The sequence below is a fragment of the Polistes dominula genome, unplaced genomic scaffold (genome assembly GCF_049000335.1).
Source record: "Polistes dominula isolate Pdom_NZ unplaced genomic scaffold, Pdom_raw_medaka contig_15, whole genome shotgun sequence".
NCBI classification, from domain to species: domain Eukaryota; kingdom Metazoa; phylum Arthropoda; class Insecta; order Hymenoptera; family Vespidae; genus Polistes; species Polistes dominula.
The window spans coordinates 421,604-442,922 of NW_028300915.1; the positions used below are offsets into that span (position 1 = coordinate 421,604).

General features: G+C 39.5%; 1 long non-coding RNA gene across 1 annotated transcript; it reads left to right on the top strand.

Annotated features, from left to right (window-relative positions):
• The first annotated feature begins 14,786 nt into the window (after nucleotides 1-14,786).
• Nucleotides 14,787-17,681, top strand: LOC107070213 (uncharacterized). The gene is made up of 3 exons (XR_016175988.1): nucleotides 14,787-16,418; nucleotides 16,519-16,945; nucleotides 17,440-17,681. It is a non-coding gene; the product is annotated as an uncharacterized LOC107070213 (long non-coding RNA).
• The last annotated feature ends 3,638 nt before the right edge of the window (nucleotides 17,682-21,319 follow it).

Below are 21,319 nucleotides of genomic sequence, written 5' to 3' on the forward strand. Positions count from 1 at the left end.
TAACGATTAATAAAATCGTGTCTAGGATTTTATTCGGTTTGTAATAAAACGTAATGCGAGAATAAATGGAGGATAATTTTGGTTAATTAGTTTCAGGATGAAATACAATGACCGACGCTAATAAAGAGTTAAAGAGAGAGAGAGAGAGAGAGAGAGAGAACGAAAATAACCGGCCATTAAATACTTTTATAGTGTGCAGGTAACTTAACGAAAGTCTCACCTTCGTCGTCGTCGTCGTCGTCATCGTCTATTTCGTTTTTCTTCGCTTCCTAACATTTGTTTCATCCATTCAATTTTTCTACTATTTAATATTTTTGTGATTTTTGGTTTTTTTTTCTTCTTTTTTTTGGAACAATGTCTCACGCGAAAAGGATGATGTTCCATGGCGATAATCGATAGCGCGCTGCGGTGTACTCGATAATCGAGGAGCTAGCAGCACTCGACGTAGAGCCGCGCACTACCGCTGTGATCGGTTTGTGTCGAGGAAATTCAGGGGTTCCCTTTTCTGTGCTATAAACGCACTGTTTGCTCAATCTATACCACCTACCTATCTACTACCCTCGCCCAGTCTTATTCACCCTTACACATCCTGCGGAATAGGACGATAGACGGAACGAGAGAGAAGATACCAAAGATGTGTATACGCGTGTACATGTGTGTGTGTGTGTGTGTGTACATATATATATATAAATATATGTATATAGATATGCATGCGTATATACGTGTACATATATCAAAAGCATATACTATATATATATATCTATATATAATATAGGAAACGTTTATATATATAGTATAGTCTAGCTAGCCAAGCAGTCAACCTGCCAGTAAAGCTAACGTCGATTATCGATTGAACCTTATCGAGCTATCGGTACGTTCTCTAATATGCGTTTACCGTTTCGTCCTTGGTATCGTGCGAGCTAGAAAGAAACAAAAGTGTAGGCAATTTTAGACGTAAAATCGGCCCCAATTAGTGAACCTGATATTTGGGACGCGAGAATTGCGAGAGAGATCGATCGATGCGAGACCGAACCACCAACCATACACACACACACACACATATGTATACGCATATAAAGAGAGAGAGAGAGAGAAAGAGAGAGATGATTTTAGTGCAGATTGCGCGCGCTTTTAGCGTGAGCTCGAGAGTAAAACATATGGCGAATTGATATGTACATATGTGTATACGTAGGTAGCACCACGTAGGTAGCATACGTATATATATATGAATGTACTCGTGTATATCTATATCGAATTAAGTTTCAATATAGCACCTCTCGATGTGTGCCTGTTAGCTAGTTTCGCGTTCAACGTGTTACAACCTTACGTGATGCACGAAACCTTGTCACGTAGATATCCCGGTGAGCGAGTCACGTTGGATTATTTAACCCCAAGAATAGCATATGTGATCCTTCCTTCCCCTCTAACTCCCTTCCTCCCTCTCTCCCTCCCTTTCTGTCTGCTAGTTGTCTCCCGTAACGACGACGCGTTATCGCAATTAACCCCCGTCGAAATCAAACCTTTGATAGCGATCGCGTATAAAAACCCGTTTTATAACCCCCTTTACCTCTTCCTTTGCCCTTTCCTGAGGAAACTGAAATTTCTTTTACATTATGCATTTATAGATTATGGGTATAGCAAATGGGAAAAGACCACTAGGTAGACCGAGATGTAGATGGTGAAAGAAATAGCCTGCGAAGACTGCGAATGGAAGGATCGCGCTCAAGGATGGGAACAATGGCCCTGGGATTTGGTATTTGCAGCAATGAACTTTCCAGTTCCTAATGCCAGTTAATAATAATAATAATAATAATAATTTATAGATTATGATTTTATGTTCGGGGAAAAAGGCTGTTTCTTATTACTGCACTTGCAGTATCGATCGTTGACCCCATCAGTTGAACACCGAGATAACAAAAACGAAGAAGAAGAAGAAGAAGAAGGAAAAAGAGGAGGAAAGAAAAAAAAACTGTGAGAGAGATATCCTGGTCGACTTTGTTCCGGGCAAACTATTCGTAGGGAAAGAATATCTCGATCTTTTCAGAATCATTTGAAGAAGTTCGTAGTATACAGCGAGAAATATTTTCTATCTTTTTTTCTTTCAACTTATCGTTTCTCGCGTCATCTATTTGTTCTTCCTAGCTGCACTTCTCGAAAGACGAACGAAACGAGACAACATTTTCGCTCAACGGCGAATCGAGTTAATGGCGTTGTAAATACATATATATGTACATACTTAACATCTGCGATATATTGCAGACGTTAAAATGATGAACAAGAGAAAGAGAGAGAGAGAGAGAGAGAGACAAAGCATTATTGACGTTTAATAACATTGGATATGCTAAAGAATAGTTCATTCAAAAAGGAAATGTTAAATAAATTAGTTTAATCAAATATGGGATGTAAAATAAGATGGATTTGTCCGATCGATCGATCGATCGATCGATCGAATGATCTGATGTACTCGATGATCGTCTCTCGAGGTTGTTTTAATTCTCAAATCGATGATTCGTTGTTGGCGATAAGAAGAAGAAGAAGAAGAAGAAGAAGAAGAAGAAGAAGAAGAAGAAGAAGAAGAAGAAGCACGCGTGCATCGCAAGGTAAAAGTCTCGCTTTTGTAAACGGGCCACCCTCAACGAACGGTGATGCGGAAGGGCAGAAAATCCCGTAGCTCGGCCGAGCTGCACGCAAGTTTCAGTGCTTTCGAGTAGTTATGGAGGGCGCATGCCTGCATATTTCATGAGCAAACAGACTTGAATCCCTTTCCCCCCGGCCCTCACGTTTCCCTCACCCTTTCACCACCCTAGCCCACATTGCTCCTGGCATGCACTCGCTTGCTACGACCCACCACCCTAAACACCAGCCCTTTCTTATCCCCCTTCCTTCCTTCCTTCCGATTCTACGTACGAGTTGGCTCCTACGTGTAGGAGCTTTCGCGAGTCTCTGGGATAAAGCTTCGAAAAGATTTTCCTTCTTTGCTAAAGCCAACTCGCTCAGGTTAATCGTCGAGAGACTCCACCTACTTAAACTTCTGTTAAACGATTAATATTTTCCAACGAACAGTGCACACATTACGTATACCTTACGTTTTTCCCCTTCTTCTTCTTCTTCATCTTTTTCTTAGCATACTTTTGATGCATAATTGGAACGAAGGTTAAAAAGGGAAAGTTTGTTACATCGAATGATGGGGGCGGGGGCGGGGGCGGGGGCGGGGGATAATGCTCGATTATTAAAAGCGAAGAACGCGAGTAAACGTTAATAACGCGATAAATAAATTCATCAATATTTTATTTCAATATACAGTGATATCAGTTTGATTAAAACATTTACGCCTAGTTCATTACCGGAAACGTACATACATATATATATGTATATTATTTTCTTTCCTCTCTTGTAGATTATAAATATTCGTCTTGAACGTTATCGATAAATGATCATCGATCCAGCCTTCGGCCGATAAAATGGACTAAACGTTGCCGCCTTTGTGGAAACATAGAGCAAATAATTGTCGTCCTCGCGTTTATGCTCGTGCGGAACGAAAGTTTTATCCTATTTCTCTCTCTCTCTCTCTCTCTCTCTCTCTCTGTGTGGAAAATTTCTCGAGTTTATCGACCTCTCGCCAGTAAACATAGATTCGACTTTTTCTTACGGATCTTTTTATTGACAATTGACGGCTCTCTTGGTTTTGTTAATATCTCCTGTAACTTTTTTTTGTTCAATCGATCGATCATTGGATCGATAGATCATGAAGATTAATCATTTCTAAATAAGATCGCTAAATCTTCATTTATTTAAACTCATAATACAAATCGTTGTAAAACTTTATCGAAAGAACCAAAAAGAACAAATATGTTTATATGTGTGTGTGTTTGTGTGCGTAGTGCAAAGTATTGGACGATCATAATCTTGTTCATATTTTTTCATTGGTCTCTCTAATCGGTGTTATAAAGAGAGACAACCTTTCAAGTAAAGTCGATGCACGCAGCTCGATGCCGAGAATTTCTTGTTTGCTTATTTGCTACGTGTAAACAAGGCACGAGTTACAACTTTCGTTGCACAAACAATACGGACATTGTACCCGTCACGTTCCTTCGTTTTATTCCGCGACGACGATTCGCGACACCTTTTCCTACCTAACTACCTACCTACCTACCTACCTACCTACGGCCTAAGTTCTTACTTTCGTTAGGGTAAACAACTACAACTAAACGATACGCTACTTCATCGAGAGAGTATAAGTTAAAACATTTAATCAAAAATATATTTCATAACCCTGTCAATTGGCATGGTCGATCTGTAAAGTAAACTATCCGTGGTAGACATTAACCTTGCGTAAAATCGATCTAACGAGAAAACGATTACACCGAGCTATCATCCGTAACTGATCTGCTGAGTCAATGTCTCTCTCTCTCTCTCTCTCTCTCTCTCGCAGCAGTTTCATTGTGAAGACCGATAAGAAGGGATTTTCCTGAATTATAATGAGAGAACGAAAAGTGGTAAGGGGGAGTACCAACGGATAAAAGAAGAAAAAAAACGAGAGAGTGTCGGTCGTCGTGGTCAGAAAAAAAATAAAAGAGTCGCAACATCCCTTTAACCCAGAGGAGTAGGGTATTCATTTCAATTAGATTATGACGTGGTTCGAATCTAAATCACGGTAGCGCCTACTCGACCAATCAGAACCTTTTAACAATACCCCAATATCGTCGTCGTAGGTCGTGTAGGTAGATTTTACCTCTCTCTCTCTCTCTCTCTCTCTCTCTCTTTTTTTTGTCTTCTTATTTTCTTTTTCTTCCTACTCACTCGACGCATCTCGAGCACCAACAATACGAACAATAGTTTCGCGTACCGTACTCACGTGGCTGACGGCCGGTTAATATCGGCGCGATAAAGAACCGAACGATGTTTTACAAACAGCTATAAGCCACGTGTGCCCACCCCATGTCAAAACATTCCAAGGTTCGCGCACGGTGGCCGCGTGCCTGCCTGCCTGCCTGCCTGCCCTTCCATCCACCCCTTCCGTCCACCCTTCCTTCTCTTTCCTTCTTCCCACAATCCCTAACGAAAGATGTTACGAGAACTGGACGATATCCAAAATTCTATGGGAAATTCAGAAAATTCGAATTTTTGTTATTTCTATTTTTTTTTTAAGATAATTCTATATTTGACGAGTTTTGTATTTCAACACAATTTTTCTATTTTGTTTCGTGTAGAATGAATCACTTTGGTGAGTGTTAAAAATTCGTATTAATAGTCGTCGCACGGATGGTATGCGTGTGGGAAATCATTAGGACCGAGATTCGTTTGGAATGAATGGGGAAGGGTAAGAAAGAGGGTGAGAAGAGGAATACAGATCGACCGCCTAAGGGAATTGGTAGCTATGCAATATATTGGGTGCCCTCCAAGTATCATCGAAACCTAGTTTACATGAGCTAGTACCGTTTTGCGATTAATTTCTTCCTTACTCAGAGACGATTGCTTTTTAAGTAGACACTTTGATTTGATACTATGATAGTTGTGGGAAAGCAAATTGAAAGGCGAAAGTGCAAGAAGGAGGGAGGGCTGGTGAAAGTATAGGAAAGTTTCGATTTTTCGTTTGGGCAGTCCTGTTTTTGGCTAACATTTTGATATTTTGGACAAATGTTTAAACATCTTCACCGTTACAATTACCATAATTAACAAGTCTGGGTTTGGTCAGTCGGTGGACTTAGTTTTATCAATAACACCCATCTTAGACGCGTTATTCTCCAAATACATTTTTTGTTTCTCTTGCATTTGAAACTTTTTACAAAATATCAAAATTCGCTATGACAATTTTTGATTATTACGTAAATTGATTATTAATGAGATAACAATGTTTGATAGATAACATTAGCCGCAACGTTTTACCATGTCAACTGTGTGTATGGTCTGTAAATTTGACAGGCAATTCTGATAATTCCAATTTACGACGTCGATTAGAACCGCTAATTGTTTGATTTATTGGTGATTTGCCGATAATACGAGATTAACGTAACGTGAATGCTACGAGACATCTTAACGTTGCATTTCATTAAACTTATCAGACGAAACTCGTATTATAATTGAAATGATATTATCTTGTATCGTTAAACACGTGGAATTCATTTCAGTTATTAATTAATTAATAGAAAGAGATGGAGAGAGAGAGAGAGAGAGAGAGAGAGAAAAGGGTTGGAGGTGGGTCATTTTATTATTTGCTTTGAAAGATTAGAATTCATCGATGAATATTGTACGATCGGATTTTAACGGGAATTTACAGAATGGTATAATGACATTTATACTGCAAACATTTTTTATTAAGTAAATATGCGTACGCACCGACTAGCTTGATAAGCAGCTTGTACATATATACATACATACATACATACATTTATACATAATATATATATATATATAAAATATATATGTCTTTGAATGATTGCATCGCGCGACGTATGTGTGTACATAAAAGAATACTAACAAAATGCAAGAGATATAGTTAAAGTAATAATAAACATTCTAGTCATTTGGTGAGATCGCTGTTCACCAGTACAGTTTACAGAATCATCAATGAGAAAATAAGAAGACAGGTTAAAAAAGTCATAAGCGTTATTTGAAGATCAGACTTTAAAAGTAACTCGAACGGCGTGACTTCGGTTTGTGTTTACGTTGTAGCTTATCTCTATTGACATTTGGAAATATTCAGCAATTGTTCGCGACGATCGCTAAATTGTTTTGTAAATTTAATAAACGAGCGCTTCCGATCGAGTTTGTTTGCTTTAGTTCGTCAATTCATAGTCTCGTTGTTGGTCAGTCGTCGTCGTCGTCGTCGTCGATAAAAAGAAGCAACGACGTTGATCGAATAGATAAGGGATAATAGTTTCTTTAGGAAAAGATCTTTTAGGACGATCACCGTAGGGGGTTACGTGTCTTTTTCGAGTGGTCGAGTGGAAGTGGGGGGAAAAGGGTAAGCGTTTAGACGGAACCCAGCTGTGACCCCCCCCAGTTGTAGGAAGCAATAAAACGACTTTCTCTTTCTTTCTTTCTTTCATTCATTTTATTCGGTGGTTTGGAGGCGCAAGCTACAACGGGGGTGGTTGGACGCGTGCTTGCCACACGCTGTGCGCTCACCACCTGTTCTTTAAGCGAGCTGCCAAAGGGTGGAGTTACGATCATTGCTAATATTTTCAACCTAGGGGTTGGATGAACTTGGCGAGATCTTTTCGCACGCTATTAATAAACCCTTTCCGATGATCACAAGAGATGATTATGGAATTTTTCGACGCTCAGGACGACGGAGGACGACGCTGACGACTACGACGACGACGACGACGACGACGACGACGACGACAGCTCGATCAATATTTGCGCAGCCGCGAGCAGAGACCACCACGTCACTCGACCTTCCGTGGCCATACGCGAGGAGAAACTCTCTATATAATATATATGTGTGTATATACATATGAGAGTCCTATAAACGATGCACCAAACTTCAATAAAGATAGAGAAAGAAAATGGGCAATTGGATGTTTGTCGTGCGTATTATTTCCGTCCAATAGACGACGACGACGACGACGACTCGGGAGTTGTTGGTTGGTGGCATGCACGACGCTAAACGCTCGTAATGAGTGATTATCTTAGTTAGCCTAGTTAACACGTGGTACCCAAGGTAGCAGCAAGTGTGCATGGCTCGTACGTTCTCAGCTGACACGTGCCTAAGAAGAGGACTGACAAGGTGAAGAAGACGCAGGCGCAAACACATCTCTCCTTCATCTTACGCAATTTCATTTCTAATAGACGTTCGTAACTAGTAGAATCATTTTGAAAAGTTGCAAGCGCGCTTATACGGAATTATTCGTAAGAATTTGTAGGACAACTCGTTCTAAACGAAGAAGAAATTCCTCTCGGAATGTTGGTGTGACACGTTACATACATATATATACAACTGGTACATAACGTGGGGAGATGAAGGGGGGGGGGAAGGGAAGGGGAGAGACTTTCAGGACCCGGGCGACGGGTGTTTGAACGACAAATATTTTGTCGTCAAACTTCTGTCGCGCGGAATGAACGTGTCTATATGTGCAGGGCTAATACAAAGTGTTTCGCGGACATTTGCTAAAATCAGATTACATTCCTCGAGCCCATTGCCTCGATACGCGATCTGGATCTTTAGTCATCCTTTTGAATTTCAATGAAACTCGTTTAATAAGACGACAGACGCAAAAAGTGAAGCGTTTTTTGATGCTACTACTCTATTTCTTATTGCGGGATATATTCAATTGGGATGGTTTGTTACTCGCTTAAAGGAGGAGCGTCAGCACGATGCGATAATGACTAATTTAAACATCGTGAAAAGCAAGGTTGAGGTAGAGGTCCAAAACCCTCTTTGGCGCGTTTAAACGCGAGAGTAAGCGTATTTACATGAGCTGTAAGAACGAACGCGTGTAACGGAGCTCGGCTCCTAGTAAATCTTGGATTTGTTGCGTCTAGCGGCGCTTATAAACGCTTGTACTAACATACACGATGGAGAAGATAAGAGGAGGATAACGATAGAGTAGTAGAAGATGTAAATACGCGTATACCGGTGAATCGTGTTACAATGATTCTCTTTTCCTTTTCTATGTGTTGTTGTATTGCATCTTCTGTTGTTCGGCTACGAACGAATCCTGATGGTGCGATGATGCATCCGTGCACGCGGTTGATCCTTTCTTATTCATTTGTTAATTTTTTTTTTTTTTTTTTTTTTATCAAACAGAAAGAAAAGAAGAGTCGTTCATTCGTTCCTTTTCTTCATTCATTTCTACGTAGTACGCAGAGTCTTCAGTCGTTTTGAAACGGTTGTTGAAGATGCTGCAAAACGAGCGTCGAGAGTGCTATAAAAGCAGCTGCCGTTGCCTATCCCGATCACTTCGCACCTTTGCGAGAAAAGCATCTAGTCTTTTTTTCACGCCAACGCACCTTCTTCTTCTTCTTCTTTTTCTTCTTCTTTTTTTTTTTCTTCTTCTTCTTCTTCCTCTTACAAACCGGACCCAACCCATCATCTCTCGTGTTCCGTAAAACTCTGCGAGATATTCTTCTTCCTTTACTAAGGAATATTAAACCATACGATAGGTGATGGTACTTCTCTTACCATATACTCGGAAATAACGTAAATACATCTAAGATCGCTTAATTATACACGCGCGAGAGAGAGAGAGAATATACACGCAATTTAACCCGATGAATACTCGTTAATATTATCTACGACGTCGTCTCATGATCGTTTTGTTTGTCTTCTTGAAACGTTCGTCTCGAAAGAACAAGGAAATGAGAGTAAAACGGAGAGAGACACTTTGATCGTAATTAATTAGAAATCTTTGAGATAAGAAAGAGAGAGAGAGAGAGAGAGAAGGAAAAAATCACTGATGCGTATCTATTAATTTTTCAATGGCGTATTTATTAGCAAGTTGTTCGTAAACAACCTTGAATAATTAAACGTTGTCAACGCGAACGCGTAAGAAATTTATTAAGAGATCCTAATAATTATTTCATCCTTCTGGAAATGAATTATACGATGGAATGTTAAATGAATTTTATGGTTGATTGAACATCCAATTTTATACACGTTTATATACAAGGTGTTTAAAATAAAAAAAGAAACATTGCGCATATTCAGCATAAAGGATTGCAACGTGAATAATAAATGAAATCATTTGTTATTCGTTTGCAGATAAAAATAATAAATACTCGGGTTCACAATAATGCTTGGTACTTAAAGTAAAAAAAAAAAAAAAAAAAAAAAAACAAGAAAAAGAAGGAAATAAAAAGGCACACACGCACGTACTCACGCACGTACTCACGCACTCACGCATGTACCGAAAAGTATGACACGACGAACTTAGGAGGAGAGTATCGTGCTAATTGATTTTACCTCCTTGCGTTGTCTTCTTGGTTTTACCTCTCTCTCTCTCTCTCTCTCTCTCTTTCTCTCACTCTCTTTAAAAAGAGAGATTTCCGTTTTTGCTCCGGGGCCCCACCGGTAATATCCCGTCGACGACATTAATATTTCATTAATATTTCGCTCTTGGTATTCCAGGAAAAAGTGGTGGATACCAAGGAAGGTGCGCTTTATTAATAAAACGCGCGGTGCGACGCGACGATGTTTTCGAAGCGTCTTTCATAAGACAGAGAGAGAAAGATAGATAGAGAGAGAGAGAGAGAGGTGGAATTTCTCGTCTCATCTTCTTCGAAGACTGGTCGGGTCGGTGGTAGTTAATTAAGTGCTAACAAGGAGAGAACCACGCAGTTCACCTCGAACCGACTAAGATTCTTCTCTCTCTTTCTCTTTCTCTCTCTTGATGCTCGGTACTCGGTTAAAAATTCTCTACCGAGAGACTGTAGAATTTTTTTCTTATTACCTCCTTCTTTTCTACCTTCGATCACCGTTCTCGCGTACAAACTCCTTCACTCGTTCGTTTTTCTCGTTTGTCTAACGTGAAAAGATGATTCGATAAAATAATCAAGATAAATATGCTCGAGATATATATACGATATAAATTCTATCTTTAGTTATTTTTTTTTTTTTAATTTTTTTATGTTTAACAACGTAGTGTAGTTTATATTAAAACGCGTTTGTTTAAACTATCTATTGATTTTGATCCAAGAAAAAAAAAACGTCTAATTATTTTAGGGTCAAATCTTACGCTTGCTTATCAACGATCCAATTGAATTATACAAATTAATATTAACATTTAATTCGTAAATTCGTATGCATGTTTATTTGAATTATTATTTATTAATATATTTTGTATTCTGTTTGTCATGTAATGTCCGATAATTACAATTTACCTATACGTTAATTTATATATATATAGACTTTATTTTTTAATTATTTATTCATTGTTTATCAATATTTTCTGTTAATCGTTTATTCTTCATTCAAAGTGACAAACTTTCCATCGATTATGCATATATATATTTATTTATTTAAATATATGTACTTTAACTTTGTCCTTTTTTCAATCATTACTCATTAATATTCATATTTGTAATGAAATATTGACCGTAAATGAAGGATTGACTTCGCAAATTGATAGAAAATTTTGTCAACGTTTGTTTGATAGAGATATTTTCAACGATTATCACGAAAAATCGTTTAACGAGTTAGCAATGATCAAATTAAAACAGAAAAATGTAGATTCCTATTAGAAAATTAAATAAACTATTGGCAGTATTGATAGCAATTTTTTTTTTTTTGACAACTTGGAAAAAAATGAGAAAAGAAGTGTGTGTGTGTGTGTGTGTGGATGCTGGTATTTACGTAAAATCACACAAGGACGTTGAGAGAGGCGTTGGTCAACAGTATCTCACTTTCCGTTTATTTCTCTTAACCCTACAATTTTTTTCTCGATTTTTTTTTTCTTTTTCTTTTCTTTTTTTACCGACAACGGGAACCGTAGGCGGCTGTAAGAGGAACAAAGAGAGAGAGTAAGAGAGAGAGAGAGAGAGAGAGAGAGAGACGCAAACTAAAAGAGGCAAATTAAAATTCATGAACGCTTCGAGCGTCGATGAATTAAAATTCATGACGAAATTATCGCCGGGTACTCGAAAACAAAGGGACGTGCGAGTTAGGCACACCACTCGCCAAGTCTCGAGAATCATTTTCGCCAAAATGATATGGCCAAATTCTTTGGCTCCTTCGTAAAAAAAAAAAAAAAAAAAGAAGACTTTCAAAGGAATTATCTTCCTCAGTCGTTCGCGTAATTTGAAAATTCGATATCTAATTTTAAACTAAATGACCGTATGCATCGTCGACTAAATGAAATAATACTCCGATTAAATAAATATATTTACCTTGATTAGAGTATAATTATCGAGTAACTTGGATAGAATTTTCTTTGGTTAATAAAAAACAAGTGAAATATAAATCTAACCTAATTTGTGTAAGCTAACTAATTTGCGCAAATGACCCAAAGTGTTGGGAAAATAATTAGCATAGCAATTTTCATATTAGCTGCATCTTCTCCCCTAGTGTAATAATAATAATAATAATAAGAAGAAGAAGAAAGGAGAAAACAATGAGACAGGAACAAACCATAAGCAGCGCACCCCTCTCGTAGAAAAAATCATAGTAGAGACCAGTTGATAGCTTGAAGGCATAAAGAGTGTGCTTTTTTTTCCTGCTGGCAAACGTAGAATCGAAAGACTCCGCGGGCGCGAGATATTCGTAGGAGCAAATCAGAGCCGGTAATCCTGAGCGACAGGGAGGCTTAGCACCCCGCTTCTTCTCGAGGGTGAAGAGGGAGAAGAGAGGAGAGGAGACCGCGTTAAATGCACACCAGAGTATGCGTGGAGGGATTCTGAAGCGGCATTGTGCGCTACTACACTCGTACTCACCACGTTAGAGCCAGCGAGCCACCCCGGTCTCTGTTCTTCGATCCTTCCTATTGGTAGTCCCATTGCGATCAGGGGTCACGAATAATGCTGGCTAAACGCTACATATTGCTCGGTTTGTCCCGAATTTACCGAGGGATTTGAATAACGATTTGCAGACCAATTTCCTTCTGCGTTCTCTTCCCTCTCTCTCTCTCTCTCTCTCTCTCTCTTGTTATCTATTTTGATCCTGCTAGTACATCTCAAACAAGATGAATAATTTTGTTAATCTATTTCGCGTTCACGCTTACGTTTAGTTTTTTAATTTTTTTTGTTTTTATCAATTTCCCATTTAAATCCTTTTCGTGTTTAACTAATAATATAGGAAAGATTTGGGGAGTAAAGGATTTTCTAGGTAGGGTCAGCTCTGTGGTCTCTCGTATTATAAGCATTCGTTTGACCGATAAACGTAAAATCATTAAGCGGTTCTACTTTGTGGTTTTAGAAAACCACAAGGTATACACCTAATGTTATATGAAACCTACTTTGGTGAATTTTATCCTCTTTAAGTACGATCGCAATTGATGACTAAGTCCTTTTCAAGACTTTCCTTGATAATATTATATTTTATTATATTCGCGATATTTATCAATGATTAAGTAAAAAATGTTGAAGAATCGATGCACTATCGTTTGAAGTATCTACTTAAATACAATGGTTCGTGGAGAGAGAAAGAGAGAGAGCGTCAACCCTGGACCACTCGAGGTTTGATGTAAAACCACAGCTTGGCGTGACATCGTATTACTTCTAGGACACTTCAGTAATAGTACTCGATGTGTGCTCGATGTAACGGAGGAGGATACATTTGGGAAGGAAAAAAAATAGGTTAAAAGAATCTTGTATGTTATGTTTATCGTTTCTATATTAAAATAATACGATTGATAATGAATGAAAGTTGTAAAATTAATAATAGAAGGATTTTCTGCGTCTGACACTGCAAGTAAGTCTCTCGATACTCGTAGACAATTGAAAGTATGGTAACGTCGTTCCCATCCTTCTGTACAACTGCGACATCCAAACATATTAACCTACTACAAGAAGGAGCGTGTTGTACTACGTGACCCAAAGTGCGTCGAGAACGGAAGGAGCTGGACGTCCCACGTGGTGGTTTGCTCAAGGACTCTCAACGTCATTGCTACAGAAGCGTTACTTCGGTCCCCAATCGTATCAAAGCTTCTCTTTATATGAAACATTGAAAAACGACTTAAACAGCTGTGCTATGTTCCTAAGCTTTTTACCTCCTACATACGAAAAGAAGAAGAAGAAGAAGAAGAAGAAGAAGAAGAAAATGAATGAAAGATTAAGGTAAAGAAGGTTGTATTTGAAAACAAGCGAATGCTCATAATCGTTAAGGGATTATGTAGATTTGACAAAGAGGTAGAATGCACACATACACACACACAGAGAAAGAAAGACGAAAGAGGAAATGGTAAAGGAAAGGAAAGGGAAGAGATAAAACTAGAGATTAAGGTGAAACGAGAAACAAGAAGAGTTTGGAAGTCTGAGGCAAGGTGAGCTTGCCTGCAAACTTTTCCAGAAGAGTTCGAGTGTAGAGTTTCAGTCGCATTAGACTGGTAAATTCGGAATCTAGCCCGACGCTCCCGACGCTGCCTTTCCTTCGCTCTTTTACCAAGAGAAACTCCGAGTTATCTTCTCGAGACTTTCGAAACCGCCTCCTCTTTGCCCACCCAACTCTGCTCTATAGCACCTTTCTCTTCCTTCCTTCCTTCCAAGCCCCCAAAGAGCTTGGATTTTACTTCCAAGAGTAATATAACAAGAAAAGGAAAGAGAAAGAGAGAGAGAGAGAGAGAGAAAAAAACCCAAAAAACACGTCAGCTAGTAGAAGACCAGACTCCGAGTTTTATTAATTTCGAAACTTTCCAAACTGATAATTAGATCCCCGTGGATCCAGGCGTTAAAGACTGACTGAGAGAAGTCCAATTGTAGGTCGTCCACGAGAACGATTCAAAATCTTAGTTGTACAAATTAAATGGGGGAAAAAAGGGTAGTTACATTTTTGTGTTTATTTTTTTTTTTCTTTTTTCTTTTGTTCTTCTCCATTTATATCGTTCTAATGGCTTTATTTTATGGCGATAGGATAATGTGTCTATGATAGTCGCCGACGACTGAATGAAGCGACACAATATTTGAACCGACCAGCACTAGCATTGGCACTGGCACTAGCACTACTCGTACCTTCGTCTACCAACGCTCTCCTCCATTGCTAGACAAATATACTCCGAGTCAACATTCACAATCCGGAATACAGCTACGTCGTCCTGTCTGATTGTGTTCTACGTAAAGAGGAAACGACGACGACGACGACGACGACGACGACGCGTTGCGAGAGGACGAGATTGGCTAGAGATGTACGCATACTTCTCTACCTGTGTATCTATGCATTTCTATACGTGCTGCTACGTAAATACATGCGACATTTTGTTCCTCGACGCACTTCCATCATCTCATTTGTTGTGACAATGTAAGACCCCCCCTCATCCTTCCCTCTGCCCTCTCCTCGCCCAAAATTTCATTTATTACGTGTGGGTACGCGACGCGAAAACGTTTATAACGCGAATCATTTATCCTTTTGATCTTCTTTTTGGGTCACGGTCAACGTTGAACTTTCGATGAGACACTTGGACGATTAGATTACATGACACTACGCAAAGTGAACGCGTTAAAATGAAATTAGAGTAGATATATCTGTGCATTATCCATCTCCTGTGGCCAGGTAAAGCTCGCGAATTTCTATTATGGGGTCCAACGATTCGGCGTAAGCGTCTACCTATCTTACTTAAACAGCACGTTGTAACACATAGTCCCGGGCAAGGATGAAAGGCGGGGCCTGCAACAGCCAACCAGCACACAGGATTTCCATCTTAGCTCCGCTCGTACAGGACCACTACCGCTGAAGCTATATACTTCTCGTAAAAGTCCTGCAGCTACCATAAATCCGCCACAACCGTTAATATACATATATACATACATGTATATACATTATATTGCGTTAATATATAATACTTATATTGTAGAACATTGAAGAATGATGATTTTCTCTTTAGTCGATTCACAGTGGTGGTAACGGGACACTGCTCGTAACGTAGAGAAATCTTTTTTGTTTTTTTTTTTTGGTTCTTCCATTTCTCTTCTTATTCGAACGGTGAATTTCGAGGTGAAAATCTCCGAGAGTTTCCGCAATTATGTATCGTCTACGAGAGCTTCAGGCAATATCGCGAATTTCCGCTCGACGAAGCGTGTTACTCGTTCTCGCTTTTCCTCCTCCTCGAACTACCTTCTTCTTTCAATGTTCACGCTGTCCCGGAGATTCGACTCGAGGGACGTCGATTCCACACGTTTCTACCGTAAAATTGAGAGGAACAAACTATAATGTAACTTTAACTATCTTTCATTTATATTATATATTTTCATCTTTTTTTTTTTTTATACAACTTTATTATATATGCAAGAATGGTTCGTGTTAGAGAGATGAACAAAATAAGGGAGGAAGGGATTTATTAATAAAAAAAAAAAAAAAAGAATGCATGAGATTTAGTAACGTCGTCGGCTTCAATAAAATCAGTCCCATCATTTTTCGGTTCGATCACGTATTTAACTGAACTCTCGAGGGATAGGTAGGAGAGCCGCGTGCGGAATGTATTCCGCGTTGCATCGTTCTCTACAGAGAAGGGTGTGCTTGCTGCTGGATGTGCACACGGAAGGAGAAGAAGAGAAAAACAGGCCGACGGTGGTGTGGCAGCTGAGTGTACACAGGGCCCTACTACGAGCTTTCCTTTTCTCTTTCGCTCTTCGAATTGTACAGGAGGAGGATGATGACGACGATGATGATGATGGGGTAGTGGGTATCGGGCGTGCATCGGGACCTATGCAAACACGAGGTATTCTTCGTCGAGCCGTGTATTTCCGAGACTATCCAGCCGAGAGTGATGGGTCCGTAGTTCGATTTAATGGAAGAATATGCTAGAGGATCGGGGCATGGAATCATACGAGTACGTACCTGCTTGAAAACTCTCTCTCTCTCTCTCTCTCTCTCTCTCTCTCTCTCTCAACTTTCAACTTTAGCTTCTCTTCATTTCTCTTGCTCTGTAGGTTGCTGAGACAAAAGCGAGTGGAAAATGGAAACAAGGAAAGATGAAGAGGCTACGATTCAATTTCATTTTACCTTGTGTTTCCTTCTTGTACCATCCTTTTCGTTCTCCCAATGCGAACACAGAGACGAGGGAGCAAGGGAAAAAGAGAAGTTGAGAGGGTGAGGGTTAGGAGGAGGAGGAGGAGGAGGAGGAGAAAGAGAAGGGATGAACGGCATGGGAGTTTCAGCTTGAAAGCTCGCAGCTAATACTTTCCTCCCCGCAACGTTTCCAGCAGGATGAAGAGTCGGTCTTTGCCAGTGGCTGCTGCTGCTGCTGCTACTGCTACTACTGCTACTGCTACTGTGGGTGGAAAAAGCAGGTTCGAGGAGCACAGGGAGAAGGCGGTGGCTCTCCGAGGAGTAAAGGGGGACGAGGAGCTATAGCTTGTAAGTGAATTTTATTGCGCGATTATATTGAATCCCTCGGAGCCACCAGCTACTGTCAAAGCCCTCCTTTCTCTCTTTCTCTTTTTCTACAAGCGAAAGCTTCCCCCGGAGGTTACGAATTCGCCGGTGCTCAACGCGTTAATTCCAAATTCCCCGATGATTCTTAGGACTTTGGATTCTTTTTTTCTTACCTCTCAACAATCGAGTATTAACATTCGTCGTAATATTCTCGTTGTAATAGTTTCCACAGTCCACAAAATCTTGCGAATGAGATCATTCGTATTTTTATCTGTTACGAAAAATTACATCTCACGTAACTTTGCAAAAGTCAATAGATTGCATTATTATTATTATTTTTTTTTTTTTTTTTTGAAAGGAAAAGAAAGTAAAAAAAAAAAGTAGACGTTGTATATCGTTATGATTTATCCGAATTGTGAGCACCGCTTTCGAATCTCGAGGGTTGCTGCTACACGATGTGTTCTCGTTGGTTGTAGTGCGGCGGCGCACCGGATACCAAATCGAAGCCATTGCCCATGGGGATGTTTACACGTTGGATCACGACCGCCATGACGAAATTCGGCATGGTCGAATGGTGCGATTTCGACGTTTACGATTGACGTTACGATTTCTCCAGAACCGCCCTATGATGTTGCAATTTGTTGTTACTCTGTACAATTTATTTATCTCATTGGAATTTGTAATCCTCTTTCATTCGAAATATCAGAAAGTAAACGATTCGAACGCGAAGTAAAAAGAGGCAAACGCGTTAATCTTCTTCCCTTTCGTTTCTTTCTCAAACTCGTCTCCAGAGTAATGCTCTGAGATTTCCTTTTGAAGAAAGACTAAATGCACGACGAAAAGAATTCCTTAGAGCGCTACAATCTCGTAAGAAATTAAAATACTTCGCGGCTGAAGGATCTCTTCCAAAAGGATAGCGAGAAAAGATTATATCCCGTGAGGATAAATTTATCTCGAATTATTAATGGTTTTTTACTTTTTTCTTCTTTTTTTTTTTATATCGGATTGAGTTTTAACAGCGAAAGTCGACTGACTTATGAGTTATGACTAATATTTTGGGAATCCCCATTTTAGACGCTTAGGATTCGTATAGTTTCGTATGATTTTTAATAAACACCGATCAGACAGCCAGATGTACCGGTCGGTACTTGACTCGGTCGTTCGAGGAGGTACTCGCACGGCTTACCGGGCCACTCGATGCACAAAACTGATGGACGGACAGGCATCATACCGGCCCTACTGCATCGAACATATTACGTCCGGAGTGCGCGGAACAAAGCTTAGCCATTGTTTCGTGCCGTCAATAATCCACTTGCCCCGACTTCGAGGACCACTAGGTAGGGATGGCTGAATTGGAAAAAGCACCGAGGAAACCGGGAAACCAAAGGCCCACCCTCTCTCGCTCCCTCGCTCCTTCGCCCCCTCGCTCGCTCGCTTATGAAGAAAAGGGAAAGACGTACCAGCTGGATTTCGAGGTCAATCTCGTGCAAAGACCTTCCTCTCGTTCTTTGATGTCCGTCCTCCTCCTTTTATCTTTCCTTGCCTTGATTCATAAAACCTGACCACCACCACCACCACGTATCCTTTTCTTCTTCTTATCCTTTTTTAATTAATTTTGCTCTTGAAAACAAAACAAAAAAGAGGAATCTCTCGCGGTCTTGTTTTTGAACAACGTCCAGCTAGCGTGCGAATGCTAAAAGCAAATAGAAAGTAGGAAGAGAGAGAGAGAGGCACAAAGGACTCGGTCGAATATCGAGTTGGAAGGCAAGGAAGGAAGGAAGGAAGGAAGGAAGGCTCCGAAGCGTCGGCAATCGAATGATTAAAGGCGACTTCGCCTGGCTGCTCTGGATAGGGCGAAACTCCCGACGGAAATCAGAGTCTTGCTGGCCATCCAGTCGGATTCCCTCTTTCTAGCCATCAACCAACCTCCACCCTCCACCCTCCACCCTCTCTCTTTCTATCCCTTCGTCCTCGTGCCCCTCTTTCTAAAACCACCCATCCCGCCTCCTAAACTCTCCAGCATCCGTATCCCTCTTGGCAAACACGAAGCAGTTCGAAGTACCGGAACAGAAAGCTAGGGATACGCTAGAAGCGAAGAGCTGGATACTATCGAACGGTATCTCCGTGTGTCTGTGTTTGTGTGTGTGAGTAAGCGATTCGTGCATAGATGTAGATACATATATCGCACTAACACACTATCAAACTCTTATCCGTATAGAAACGCATTGGCTCGCCTATCTCTGGATATACTTCGGTTATAACAACGGCGCCGTTAAGCCAATAACATGCATCAACATCGATATTTCTCTAAGAAGATTTACTTCGCGTTAAGATTCTTTCCCGATGAAACTCTGGATTTGGATGCAAACGTATACGAGGAGCGCTTATCGTCGTCGTCGTCGTCGTCGTCGTCGTCGTCGTCGTCGTTTTCGTCGTTGTCGTTGTTCATTCATACATGTTATACATATATGTATACGTAAATACTTTCATCATGCATACATGTTTGAAAAGAAGCAAACATCTGTTAATAACCGTTTAAATCCTTTAATAAAAATAATCAATGCGGTCAATTATTCGATCGTTAAATACACCATATCGAATATTTATGTAATTCTGATTTAGTTTATTCATTCGCGATATTTAGGATAGCCCGAGGATATGAATACGCATAATATCTTTATAGAATTTCGTAACAAGCATGAGATTAAAATTTCATTAGCTTTTCGATCGTTAAGCTTTATTATTATTCGATAATCAACGATTAGAAGTTGCTCGAATAAACAATCGAATTTAAATTTAACGATACGAAGTTATTATCAATTAGTTTTAACAAATTGGATGTTTTCATTTGAATTTTGGGGGGGTTATGAGCATCATGCACTAACAACTTTCGAAGGAGGAGACCCCATTGTGTGTGTGTTTTTTTTTAGAAAAATTACACGAGGATTGTTTTGTACAATCTCGTCGTATCGTTTTTATCAACGCACCATGTTATTTTCCGGTAGAATCAAAGTAACTTGACCGAAGTAAAAAAAAGAAACGACGAGAGAGAATTGCAAGAAACTCGGTAAAATGGCAGTACGTAGTTCTGATCTCGTTTACGAACTCTTAAGAACCGATCGTTCGATCAATGGATTATCCGAGAAGGAAATCTTACAACGGATTAGCAAGAGACACGATATCTTTGCCGGTAAAATTCTGAGAAAACAAATCTCTCTAGCACTTAGGCGTGGTATCGATTTTGGAATTATTAAAAGACGTTTCAACAGATATAAGTATGTTGATCTTGATATAATGCTACCTACTATCACTACTATTATATTAGAAAGTACAAAATGTTAGACTTTTTGTTATTTTTCAAACAGATTCGATCGAGGACTTTACGTTAATGCATCTTGGAAAAATCAAACGTCAAAACGAAAACGATCGAGAAGTAAACGTAGTAAAAGAGGTGGACGTATGAAAAAGGGTGGTAGCAGTGCTAAATATCGCAAAGTTTCGACCAACAGGAAAAGACAAACTCGTAAGGGAAAAAAGGTCGTAATACCTAAACCAAAATTACCGGCATTGCAACCATGGAGACAGGAAAAACGAGATTTGCGAAAGGAAACGATACCGAGACTCGTCAAGCATAGTTAAATTCTCATTTTTCTTTTTTTTCCTACCGATCATCATTGTAACATTTATTTAATTGACATATATACGAGAGAAAAGAAAAGAAAAGAAAAGAAAAAAAGAAAGCTATTCTCTCTCTCTCTCTCTTTCTTTTCAATTGAACGTTAGGTTGGTTGGAAACCGTTTGCTGACGTAAATTTTCACGTCAATTAACAACGAGAAATAGAGTTTTCTTTAATTTACCCTGTAGACGAACAGCGGTAGTTAAATAGACTTTACTTCAAATGTCTCTCTTCTGAACCCACCTCTTGGAGGGGTGAGGGATACTTTATATTTCATTGCAAGTAAAATAAGAGACGCAGTGTACCCTAGGACATTTTTTTTCTCATTTTTTTTATTCCTCGTCATAATGTATTACGAAATATTTTTTCAATTACGATTTATCAGACCACTTTCTATCTAAAGAAAAAAAAAAAGAAAAGAAAAAAAAGCGAAGAAAGAAGAAGAAAGGTGAAAGGGCCAATATCCCAAAAATTGAGGAAGTTTTAGTTCCCATGAAATCTGCCTTCCGCTCCCGAAATTGAGATCCTGTTAGGTGAAACTGGTTCAAACGATGCGACCATTTTTCCTCAATCCTGGATCCACATAATCTCGGTAGCTTAATCCAAAGTAGAAGGATCAATGGTTAAAGAACATTGAAAACTTTTCGAATGGCTTCAATTGACCACATTTACCGTCTCG